Consider the following 12663-nt stretch of genomic DNA (forward strand, 5'->3'; position numbering starts at 1 on the left):
CTCGACTTCTGTTAACTTGACAACTCTAAGCGGACTCATGCAGCATTTGTCTTTTAGTGACTGCCTCGTGCCGTTCAGCATCTTGTAATTTAATTCATCCATGTTGCAATGTTTCCAAATTTCCTTCCTTCACAAGGCTGAATAATATTTCGCTGCCCCTGTATAGGACATATGGTTTATCCACTCATTTATAGACCACGCTACCAATACCTCGGGGCTGTTGTGAACAGGACACCTTCAGTGGAGCTGTGTCCATCTGTCTTCTGTCTAGGTCTGTGTGTTGAGGGAATTTCTCCGGGATAAGCACTCCCACACCAATGAGCGTGGAAGAGAGGAGATGTCATTGGTGGACCTGAAGCCAGGGCAGCTCCTGAAAGGCTTAGATATTAGCTTCAGTTTGTATTTTACATTTTATACTCTGAAAACCACCAGGTGAGCCTGGCAAGCAAGCAAGGTTTTACAGAAGCAGATGTGGCAGTAGGCAGGTTGGGAGAGCCAGGGACACGTTGGTTTCTGCTATTTCTCCAGGTTCTTTCTGTTCTAGGTAGCAAATGAAATAGAAGCTTGAGACCCTGTCTCAAACAGACAAACCACATTTGAGTTTTCCCAATACAATCCCAGCGTGGCCTAATCTGTCCCCTGTATGTCATACATTCAGAGATAATTTTGTCACTTAACCTCTGGGTTTCTGGTGCTTTGGGACGTGTGACAGGTAATTCAGCTCATCTAAAACTGATATTTAATTTTAGACTGTTTATGAATTAAAGAGACTGCCAAACAAAGTAGTCCCGTAAACAAAATTATACAGAGAGGGTGGAGAGCATTGCAACTGTCTGAGGGGACAAAGCGCATTCAAGGATATTGACAGTTTCATCTGCATGTAATTGATGTACTAATTATAGACAAATTCATCTACTAATTAAAGCAACATTGTTAGAACTTCCACTTAAACACATTGGTTAACCAAAAAAAAAAAAGTGCTTGGAATTAGCAAAATTACATATCTTTTCTTTCACAATTTAGGTATGCAAACCGACTCACTTTCCCCCCTACTAGCTTCTATAAGTATTATTGAATGAACCATTGTGAAGTGGATAGAATTTACCAATAACAACAGTGCAAATCCTGCACGCAGCAAATACTTTGCTGATGTTCTGCTATGTGCCAGGCATCATGTGGGACTCTGGGTGACGACGTAGAGCCTTGGACTTCAGGAATAAGAAGGATGCCCCACAGGGCTAACCATGATAACAAAATAGAAGCAATCATCCCAGGTGCTGGTGTGGATACAGCCTTGGACCAAGGGCACCTGCTGGCCCGAGGGGTGAAGCCCCAGATAGAAGCCCTAGACCTTCTTTACTGACAACTGGTGGGTCCACTTCACCCCCAACACCGACTGAGCTCCGGCGCTGACTCTTTGGCAGGTGGGAGGCAGAGAAATGGACTGACGATAGCCAAACGAATGAGATCATTTTAGAGGGTACGAAGAGCAAACTGCCACTGGCCACACTTGGGCCTGCGATGGCGAGAGTGGCGAGCTCATTACTTCCGATTCTGAGGGTAAATGTCGGGAATGGTTGAAGCTTTTGAGAAAGTGACATTTGATCTGATGGTGTGAAGGGCTTGGAATGAGGTAGGTGCTGTGGTGTCGCAGGGAACACAAGTGGAGTGCTAAGGAGCAGCGAGTTTGAGGGCATCGAGGCAGCCGCGACTAGAGCACAGAAAGAAAAAGGACAAAGGCAGGCATCACGGGTGAGCCTGTACCTCAGGCTGAGGCAAGAGGGTCACCATCGGTTTGAGGCCCATTTGCCTTACATAGGAAGACCCCTGTCTCAAACAAAACAAAATAGAACAAAAACAAGAAGGAAGGACGGAAGGAAGGAAGGAAGGAAGGAAGGAAGGAAGGAAGGGCAGAAGGGAGAGAGGATTATATATGCCTGATGACACAGGGAGAGGTTCTGGGTCAGTCGTGTGGCGCAGCTGTGTGGAGAGCTACCTTCTGTGTTCAGGAGCATTTCCTTCACCGTGTAGTGACACCCAGAGCTATGTCATGTCTGGTGTGGGTCACCAAACAACATCCTCATAACTTTCTAGAGAATGAAACAGAGAGGAAGCAAGAAAGCCTGCCCACCCTGGTGAAGGGCAGGCGTGGGAACGGGAGGCACGGAGAGCAAGAGGCATCCCGATACAATACGGCCCTGCCTCCGGCGTGGGTAGTGCTGGGGATAAAGGGCACCTGCAGCCCTAGAACTTCATTAATGACGCTTGGTGGGACCCCTTCACCCCCTTACCAGGGTGTCATGAGATGCATTTGAAAAGCAGGAGAGAGCCTCAGAGAAAACCAGCCAGGCAGGAGGGAGAGGACCACTGAGTGGGGTCGGGGCTTTGAGATGGCCATTCAATTACTCAGCCCCTCTCTCCCGACTCTGCGCCCACCCCGCGTTGAATCCTTGAGTGTTTCCTTTCGGCCATCTCTTTTTTTTTTTCTGGATTTGAGGGCAAAGCCCAAAGTTCCTCATTTCCTCAGAGACCCACTTGCTGTTCGTGTCCCTGTCTCCGTCCAGAGGTGCAGAGCACATCTGGGGTGTTGAACTCACGATGAGGAGGAAGTGGCTGAGTATGAGAGCATTACAGGTGGTGTTTATCTGCTCTGCCCCCTCGATTTATAGAAAACACGCCGAACTTAACAACAACAAAAGACCAGCCAGGGGTGTGGATGTGCTGTGCTAAGTGGATTGATGATTTTGCGATGGTGACTCATTAGACAGAGGAAGTGGACCCTCCTCTCCTAGTTAGCACTTCCGTGTTGACGGCTTGGTGGAAGGTGGCGATACCATCAATCTTGCATTTTTCCAGCTGTTTCCAAGCTCCCCACTACTACGGTTGGCCTCCTTATTTGGCCTCTGCATTTTGAGGAAGACACCAAGGCACTTGACATTTAAAATTTATCAGCAAAGCTTAAAAAAAAAAACCTAATGTGAATTAAACGGGATTTTTAATCCCCTCAACTGTTGCCATCAGTATAATCACTAACAGAATGAAATCAGAATCAGTGGAGGAAAATATTAATCATGCATTTGCATGTATTAAATATAATTCGGAGGAGAGCAGGCTGCATGCTCCTGGGTGGCGGTGGCATGTGTGAGGCTGGCGGCTGTGGGCTGCAGAGGGAGGAGGATGCTGTTCCATGGTGTCTGTCCCTTCCCACCAGCGCCCTGCTACTGTGTTTGCCTGCAGAGACCTAGGCTGATCCAGGGGAGTGAAACAGGGAGATAGGGAGGCCTCCTTGTCTCCCCAGAACCACGGGACTCACCAGGATAATACAGGAGCTTGGGGGAACTGCAAATATTCCTTTAAGGAAAAGAGTGTGTGCGTCAGAATGAACCCCCTAGGGCTTTCAGATCATCTACAAACTATCAGACTGACCCTCTTGCTGGGGGTGGGGTCAAAAAGCAGCTGAAGCCCAGGCCTAGAGATGGAGTTTTTCATCTACAATGGTCTGGGTGGTTTTGTTTTTGTTTGCTTGTTTGCTTGTTTGCTTGTTTGCTTGCTTGTTGTCCCGGAACTTAATGTGCAGATCAGACTGACCTTGAACTCATGGTGAATTTGCCTAATTCAGCCCTCAGAAGTGATTGATGTTGGGACTGCAGTGGGGGAGGGGGGACGGTATCACAGTCCCCTCCCAACAGTTAAGAACAAGATCAGTTAGGTTAAATAAGCCTGAGCACCTAACACTGCCTGAGCAAGAATGACGCCAATAGACAAGCTAATGTAGATAGATGTGTGTATGTGTGTTGTTGGGGAGGCGGGGGTGGGGGGGGTGGAGGGGGGGTGGGATTCAGAAGGTCCCTACCCTACACAAAGAACTTCAGACAACTAAGGAATGTGGAGAGTAGCAGAAATGATCTTCCCTAGGGAAGACCACACCAACTGGGTTATCCAATACCGGGAAGTCATTCCTGAAAATGTATACTGTATTTTTCGGACTATAAGATGCACCTGACCATAAGACGCACCCAGTTTTTAGAGCAGTAAAACAAGAAAAACAGTAAAAGCAGCAATCAGACGATAAGGCACACCATAATCCACCCCCTACTTTTGCAGGGGGCGCGGGGGTGGGTGGGGGGATAGTGCGTCTTATGGTCCGAAAAAATACGGTACATACAAGTTACATTATACAGACAGAGCAGGTTGTATTTATGTGTTTAGGAACATGCACACACCACCAACAACAACAACAATAAAATTTTAAAAAGAGGCCGTGTGTTTCTAGCTTGTTCCCCTATGTGCACTCTCCTCTTCTTCTCCTTTGTCTTTCCCGTTCAGCCCCGTTAGGCCCTGGCCTGTTTAGCTTCTGCCTTCATGCCATACACACACACACACACACACACACACACACACACACACACACACACACACAATTTTATATGTCCGTATAAAATCTAGGATCCACAGTGAGAGAAAACATGCCATGTTTGTCTTTCTTGCCCCTGAGTGAATGTGCTTAACATGATGACCTCCACGTGCGTTCATTTTTCCTGCAACTGTTGTAACTTTCTTCTTCATGGTTTGTCTGCCGCTGTGGAGGCCTAGGAGAGCAGAACCAATAAATGAGAGGCACTAAAGTCTCCCACAATAGCCAACTTTATTCGGAGCATCAGACAGTTATACTCGGAGGGTTTAAGAAGAGTCACACATGAAGGCTTCTGTGCCTTCCTCATGTGCTCCTTGGGTCGTTTTCTGAGGCCCGTATAATGACTGCATTTAAAGTTACAGCCATCACCTCCCCAAGGCACACCTATTGTGGACATCTGTCAAAAGTCCTATTCTAAAATTCCTATTCTCGTTTCTTCCCTGCTTTGTTTTCTCCACACTACTTATCAGTATCTAGTATAATAAGATATCTATGGTATCTTATTGTATTTATCAGTTCACAGATTACTTATATTAAAAAGAAAAGAAAAGAGGTTTTCCCCTCCCAGTACAGCCTCAGTAGTGGGAATAGTGTTGGGTATAAATTCCACAGAGATATGGGATGGATGGATGGGTGGATGGATGGATGGATGGATGGATGGATGGGTGGGTGGATGGTTGAACACTTCCTTTTACATGACAATGGACTTTCTTCCAGATATTGTGTTATATCTTTCATTAAGAAATCAGAGTTTGGGGGGCCTACCATCCCTCGCTTCACGCTGTCGCCTTTTAACATTTGTGCCAGAACCCAAAAGGAACCTGCAGTTAGCTGCACAGGAAGAGCCCTGCCAAGATGTCTGTTGGTGTGCCCATCAACGTCTTGCGTGAGGCTGAAGGCCACATAGTAACATGTGAAAGCACACTGGCAAGGTGTACGAGGGAAGCTCCCTGAAGCAGAGGACAACACCAACTGCTGGACGCTCAACATCACAGTCGTGTGCAGAGACGGCCGAGCGGCACATCTGGAACAGGCATATATACGCGGCAGCAAGATCTGATTTCTGATTTTGCCCTACATGTTGGAAAAAATGCACCCATGTTAAGGAGCATGAAAAAGAAAAACGAAGGCTCAGGGGCTGGCCGAGGAAAAGCTGCTGTCCTGAAGGCCCAAGTGGCTGCAAGAGGGAAAAGACATGGAACGGGGCATGGAAACATCTTCCAGAAGCGAAGGTAATTTTTCTCTGTTGAAGGGAACTTTGTCCTTTTTTCTCTTAGGTTTTTGGGAGTGGTTTTTTTTTCGGGGCAGTGGGGTGGGGGTTACATGTATATATGTCCTAGGTTTTCTTTTTTGATGTTTCTCTTTGTATCAGAGAAACTGTTAAGCTAAATAAAATGTGGTCATTTTGTGAAAAAGAAAGAAAGAAAGAAAGGAAGGAAGGAAGGAAGGAAGAAAAAGAAGGAAAGAAATCAGAGTGTGCTTGCTTCTTAGCATGGTTAGTATAAGCTGTCAGCTGCAAAGGCTCCGGGGTCACCTGCAGGCCCACTTGTGAGCCTGGCCTGGCAGAACCATGGGCAGAGATGAGGATGGTCTCAACCATCCTTGGGATGGCCTCCATGCACACGGTGCCTATAGTGTGGTTGCAGTGCTCAAATAAAATGAAATCAATAAGATGAAATAAAGAGGCTTGGGGAAGAAGAACTGTGGGTCAGGGCCACCCTATCCGAAAAACAAACAAACAAAGAATCCGTCAGGAGTGAAGCGGCTGAGTAAATGTAAACTTATCCATACAACAGGGTAAGTTCATCAGTTCGAAGAAGTAACCCTTCCTATGTGGAACAGCTAGATCTCAAAATGAAATCAAGCACCGAAGGAGGAAAGGACCATAGGGAGCTGAGTCTGAGGCCCTTGCTGCCTCCCGCATCTCTTCCGTTTCCCTTTCTCCTGATACAGGTTTGTGCATCTGCGCCCAGCAGTGGAGTAGCCTGTGTGACTAGGGAGAGGTCTGACCTCCCAGTGTGTCCCTGAGAACAGCGTTTACCTATCTGACCCTACACTGTGGCCATAATGTTTGGTTCATGAATGGCGACAATAACTATTTTAGACCATGAGAAATGAGAAGTTTTCATCTTTTCTCTTTTTAGAGTAACTCCTGAATGGCTTCCTCTCTCCTTGAGTGTGGTCAACAAAAAAGCACGTGGTCTTCAGGCTTGGGGCAGTGATAAGAAGGCGCTGCCATAAAATGAAGCCGGGACCGTGGTAGAAAGAAGCAGGTGTTGAAAGATAGCATCTTTGATGATGATGAGCTGATCCATCCGTGAATCCTGGACTGGTCCTTGCCGTTGGGCTTTTCAGCTATAGAAGCTGATGGCCTTCTCAAAGGACAGGCTCGGAGTCAGGCGGTCTGGATTTTCAACTCAAAAAGACATTAACGCATATTCGCCGAGGGTTGTAAATGGATGGAGGCAGAAGTACAAAGCATGGAACACACGCGTGCACACTTGGTTCATGATGGGCATGAACCTCTGTGGGCAGAGCAGGAGCACTGAGAAGTAGAGCCAGGCATGGAAGACAGAACAGCTGATGTTTACCAAGGGTTTCCTGGGGGCCAGGGGAGCGCCCGCTCTTCTAGTACTTAGAATCCATTAACTCCTTGACTCTTGTGTAACCATGTTTCACAGAGGCAGAGACCGAAGCGCAGGAGAGGTCAAGTATCTTATCTTGGGTCAACTGGCTAATCACAAGAAGACACTGGAGTCAGAGAGCGACCCCGGGGCCTCGTTAGCCTTCTGTCCTCTTAACAGCGATGCTAAGGGGAGCACAACTGGATGTTTTCAGGGGGATTGTTGTTGTTTTATTTATGTGGTGGGGTGGGGTGCCTGCATGTGTTCACGTGTGTATGTGTGTGCGCGCGTGTGCATGTGCGTGTGCGTGTGTGTGTGTGTGTGTGCATGTGCGTGTGTGTGTGTGTGTGTGCATGTGCGTGTGCATGTGTGTGTGTGTGTGTGTGTGTGTGTGTGTGTGTGTGTGTGTGTGTGTGTGTGTTCTGGCACACAAGTGCAGTGGTGGTCAGAGGACGACTTTTGTGAGTTGGGTCTCTCCTTCTTCTGTGGGTTCCAGGAATTGAACTCAGGACCTCTGGCTGGTGCCACAAGCACCTTTCTCACCAAGGCATCTCTCAGGCCTGTTCTGCTGTCATGCACTAAGGAGGTAATGCCCATTTGTCCCGGCAGGGAGACTGCAGGCGATAGTCTTATTGCCCATCTTCTGTGTGATTTCTCCCATTTCCCAGTGGAAACACAAAGCTGAGGGCGCCTCCTGTCACGAGGAGCTCTCTGCTCCCTGAACACCATGGGCACAGCACAAGGTGCTGAAAGAAATGCTGAACCAGTGCAGTGAGAGCTACAGGGAGGGAGGAAACGACTTCTCCCTTGGGTGAATACAAATGGCTTGGTGGCAGCCTTGACATTGAAAACTAGACCTAGAAATGGGGTCCAAATTGCATTTGGACTACAGCACTTGCGTGAGGACACCAGGCACAGAAGTGGGAAAGGGCGGGGCCAGAGACACTGACAGGTCATGTGTGAGTGACAGAAGCCACTACTGGAAGTCACCTGAAGCCTGATGGTGACAGGGTTTGTGCCCCCTTGGGTGGAGTGGCCGGTGCCTGTAGTGTGTGCCTACCCCCCATCCATGAAGCTCTCGTGGGGTGCACATCTGGCTGCTCTGCCTCATCCCCAGATGTTCTGCGGAATCCTACTGCGATTACCTACTTGCCCAGCAAGAGTCCCTCCTCAGCACCCTAAGGTGCTTTCAGTGTAAACAGCCACTTTTAAACTGGCAACAGCTCGTCCGCCTGAGAAGCTGCATTCGGGTGGATCTGCCTGGTCTCTATTCTGAGTGCCCGGCTTGCTCAGGGTCACCTGCATGGAAACGGGTAAGATGTCCCGGGGCAGTCTACAATGGCTCCTGACAGCCACAGGAGGGACACAGATGCAGGCTAGCATGTAATTAGTGCCAGGAGCACAGCCCTCTGATCGCTCTCCCTCCAGAGCGTGCCTCTCAGGCTGAGAGGCAGATAATGGACAATCACAGGAGATCCTTGATTGTGGCTTGATTGAGCTGATGGGAGCTCCAGACGGCTAATGCAATTGTGGCTTCCAAACCATTCTGTGGAGGCCATTTCCATATGGCCAGGGAATTAAATAAAGCTGTCCTGAACACTTTGCTAGGCTTGTGCCTCCACGATGGGGCCGGATACAATTTTCTGCTTGGAGTGACCTCAACAGAGACTATAGGGAGTGGTCATGACCCAGGAAGAGAAGGCCAGCTTCCTCCCTAAATTACTGTCACATTTCCCCCTTTAGGGCTCTTGACCTGCCTGGCATTAGCTTTTTGCTCTGTTTTGTGCAACCAGACACCTACTCCCTGCCCCCAGCTCCCCCTAGTCACCAGCCCAGCCACAGGCTTTGGGTTATTCCAGAGGTGGCAGCTTCAGTAAACACAGGTCTGGGCTGGACAAAGACTCTGCAGTGACACGGTTCATCGGTTTGTGGAGGTGGCAAAGAAGAAACCAGGATTGTGGCACCAGTCGCAGGAGAGGGACACCTGGCTAAGTCCTTCCCTTTGCTAAACCTCAGGCCGGCCTCTACAACCCAAGGGAGATGGGCTGAGTAAGAGGGTTTTTTTGTTGTTGTTGGTAGTGGTGGTGGTTTTTTTTTTTTTATCAAGACAGGGTTTCTCTGTGTAGCCTTGGCTGCCCTAGACTCGCTTTGTAGACCAGGCTGGCCTCGAACTCATAGTGATCTGCCAGCCTCTGCTTCCCGAGTGCTGGGATTAAAGGTGTGCGCCACCACGCCTGGCATGGGTAAGAGTTTTTAATGTTCAGGAATTAAACTATGACCCATGAAAGCAATAATGCCAGTCACGTAAAAGCACATAGGTGATTTTCCTCCTGCCTTGAGATGTTTGGCTAATGCACAAAGTGGAAGCAAGCACTGCCACCCATCCGTTGTAGAGGTTTCCAGAAAGGGAGCTGGGTTGGCCTCCAGGTTTTGCCCTCTAATCTATCTTCAGGGCAAGGTCAAGAGGAACTAGAGAACTCACCAGAAGAGAGGATTTGGTGGAAGAAGGAATCGTCAGCCTAGTGATGAAGGCCTGTGCCTCTGTCATTGATGCTATGGGCAGAGTGGCATGGCCTTTCCCCGCAAGCCAAAGGACAGCATTCCTAAAGAGTCCCTCAGAGCTAGGGCAGGTGCAGCACTGCAAACAGCAGGAAACTCTCTGAGCTGGTGAACTGCCAAGCTTTCTTAGTGCAGCCCAGGAACAGAGCTCCTGGGGGAGTCCAGCATGGGGGTCCCGAAATGGAAATGGGTGTAAAGCCAGTGCCTGGAAAACTCTGGATGTAGGTTAGAGTCTGTGATTGTATGATCAAAGGCGGGACCACGAATGAGCCGCCAGCGTGTCACCACGTCACTGTGGGATGCGATAACAATGTGTGAGTGTGTCATGAGGGAAGCTGGCTCCACGGAGAGAGCTGTGCTGAGGTGGGATGTGGTGGGATGTGGTGGGGTGAGGTGGGATGTGGTAGGATGAGGTGGGGTGAGGTGGGATGTGGTGGGGTGAGGTGGGAAAGGAAAAGGCCTCCACTGATGGGGGCTTTGATGGGAGCTCTGGGGTGGGAGGACTGCAGTAGGTCAGCCAGAGGGCGCGCTGTCCTGGCCTAAGGTACTAGAAGAAACCGCCTAACGACAGCCAGCATGTGAAGACCTGTTCCATCAAAGGCACTGGTGCCTGCCAAAATCATTTAAGGGAAAGTGGAAGAATCCGTTAAAGACAAGATTTCTATTCTTTTCCTCTAATTTCCACCCCCTTTTGACTCCATGCTAGAGTTGCTACAAACATCAGCGGCATAGTATAAGTAGGGAAAGAAGAACAAATAGTCTTCTGCGTGCCCTGTAGACCACACCCTCTTCCCTGTGCCCTGTAGACCACACCCTCTTCCCTGTGCCCTGTAGACCACACCCTCTTCCCTGTGCCCTGTAGACCACACCCTCTTCCCTGTACCCTGTAAACCACACCCTATTCCCTGTGCCCTGTAGACTACACCCTCTTCCCTGTGCCCTGTAGACCACACCCTCTTCCCTGTACCCTGTAAACCACACCCTATTCCCTGTGCCCTGTAGACCACACCCTCTTCCCTGTGCCCTGTAGACCACACCCTCTTCCCTGTGCCCTGTAGACCACACCCTATTCCCTGTGCCCTGTAGACCACACCCTCTTCCCTGTACCCTGTAAACCACACCCTATTCCCTGTGCCCTGTAGACCACACCCTCTTCCCTGTACCCTGTAAACCACACCCTATTCCCTGTGCCCTGTAGACCACACCCTCTTTCCCATCCATGCACTGTAGACCACACCCTCTTCCCCATCCATGCGCAGTAGCCCATACTCCTTTTAGAGGCACACTTGAATCCTAAGCTGGGCAAAAGAAATTGGCCCTGCACATGTTAGATTAAAAATTTTTAAATTTGGCAGTTTTGAGTTGATCATCTTCTGACTCTTTAACGTCTGAGGTCTCACCTTTGAAACGTAGAATCTCCTCCTGACTACAGCTGAGGAGAAAGCCCTGAGTTTTGCCTATGCCCTGGGCATCAGCAAAGCCGAGGAGGCCGAATGGTACTGCTATAGACAAAGGAGGGGAAATCAGATTGTGTGTGTGGAGGCTGTGCTTAGAGAAAGAAAGGCAAAGCCATTTCCTGTTTATAAGCTTGTCCAAATCACACGGCTCAATATGCAGTCTCTACCACAAACTGTCAGGTCCAAACGGTCACCTTGTGCAGTCTGACGTGTGTTGGGATGGAAAAGGTGAAACGCAGTGGAGTGACACCTTCAGCTGGGCAGGTGCTGTCTTACAGGTACACAGCACCTTTGCTCGGCCTCATCAACCTCCTCGGACTCCTTAGAGAGTTCGAAGGCCCTGTTATGCTTCTGACTCCTCTACAGAGCTCCTCCATCCACCAGCCTTTGTATAGCTGGTCTGTCCCCATCTGGACACCACACTTTCTGTGAACAGAGGCACATGCATGTGCACATGCGAGCGTGTGCGTGTGTGTGTGTGTGTGTGTGTGTGTGTGTGTGTGTGTGTGTGTGTGTGTGTGCCTCTGTGTGTCTACGTCTGTGCGTGCTCCTGGTCCCAATAAGTGCTTGGCACAGGCTCTTCATGATCATCTCAGCCTGGATCCCACCTCTGCCCAGTCAAGAGTGAGAAGCCGCACTTTTCTCATCCTCAAAGTGACAACCCTGAGTGGCATGATTTTAAAGGCCCTATTAAGTCCAGACATCCTGCGGCAGCAACAGGGTCCTCTGTCTGTTTTCACACTGCGAATCATCTCGGCAGCCAGTGCTCAACCCTGGATTTCCTGCTTGAAGTAGCAGGCGACATTGCTGGTCTTGGTGCTAACCACATGTCTGTTGGGTCTTGGGGTACAGTGCCAGGTCGCTGTAGCAAGACTGGCAACGTAGCAAGGGCTGGGAGTGAGAGTCTGGCCATTCCCTTCCCCCACCTCATTCAAGCCTCAGGTGGGACGGAGGGTCACATCTCTGCTTTCTGAGTTTCTTTGGGGTCCCTGTCACTGGGAGACAGGGCGTGGTGGCGCACGCCTTCAATCCCAGCACTCAGGAGGCAGAGGCAGGCGGATTGTTGTGAGTTCGAGGCCGGCTTGCTCTACAAAACGAGTCCAGGGCAGGCAAGGCTACACAGAGGAAACCCTGTCTCAAAGAACAAAAACAAAACAAAACAAAACAAAAAAACCACCTGGAGCTTAGTCTAGGGGTTTTATGGCAGAAGACAGAGCTACTCAGAAAAAATGGAGACTTGGGCCGGGGAAGCAGCTCAATTGGTAAAGTACCTGATAATCAGCCACGAGGACCCTGAGTTCATTCTTGGAACCCATGGGGGGGAAAACCAGTCACCTTAGCACATGCTTGTAACCCCAATGCCGAGGAGGCAGAGACAGGCTGATCTGCTGAGACTGCTGGCCAGCTAGGATAGCCAAATCAGTGACCTCCACGTTCAGAGAAAGATCTTGTCTCAAAAAAAAAAAAGTGGAGAATATCCTAAGAAATGATATCTGAGTGTGCGGGTGTGGAGGAGAGGGAAGGAAAGGAATCTGGAAATTCCTCAAGGCATAGGGAACAAGGCAGGAGCGTGGAACACAAGGTCAAAGCCCGGCTAACTGGACGATGT

At 49.4% G+C, this 12663-nt stretch overlaps 1 pseudogene across 1 annotated transcript; it reads left to right on the forward strand.

Annotated features, from left to right (window-relative positions):
- The first annotated feature begins 5269 nt into the window (after positions 1 to 5269).
- On the forward strand, positions 5270 to 5685 carry LOC311599284 (small nuclear ribonucleoprotein Sm D3-like; annotated as a pseudogene). The gene has a single exon. The product of its transcript is annotated as a small nuclear ribonucleoprotein Sm D3-like (transcript).
- Positions 5686 to 12663: the final 6978 nt, after the last annotated feature.

Source organism: Acomys minous, assembly GCF_964271855.1.
Source record: "Acomys minous genome assembly, chromosome: 6".
In the NCBI taxonomy this organism is placed as follows: Eukaryota; Metazoa; Chordata; class Mammalia; order Rodentia; family Muridae; genus Acomys; species Acomys minous.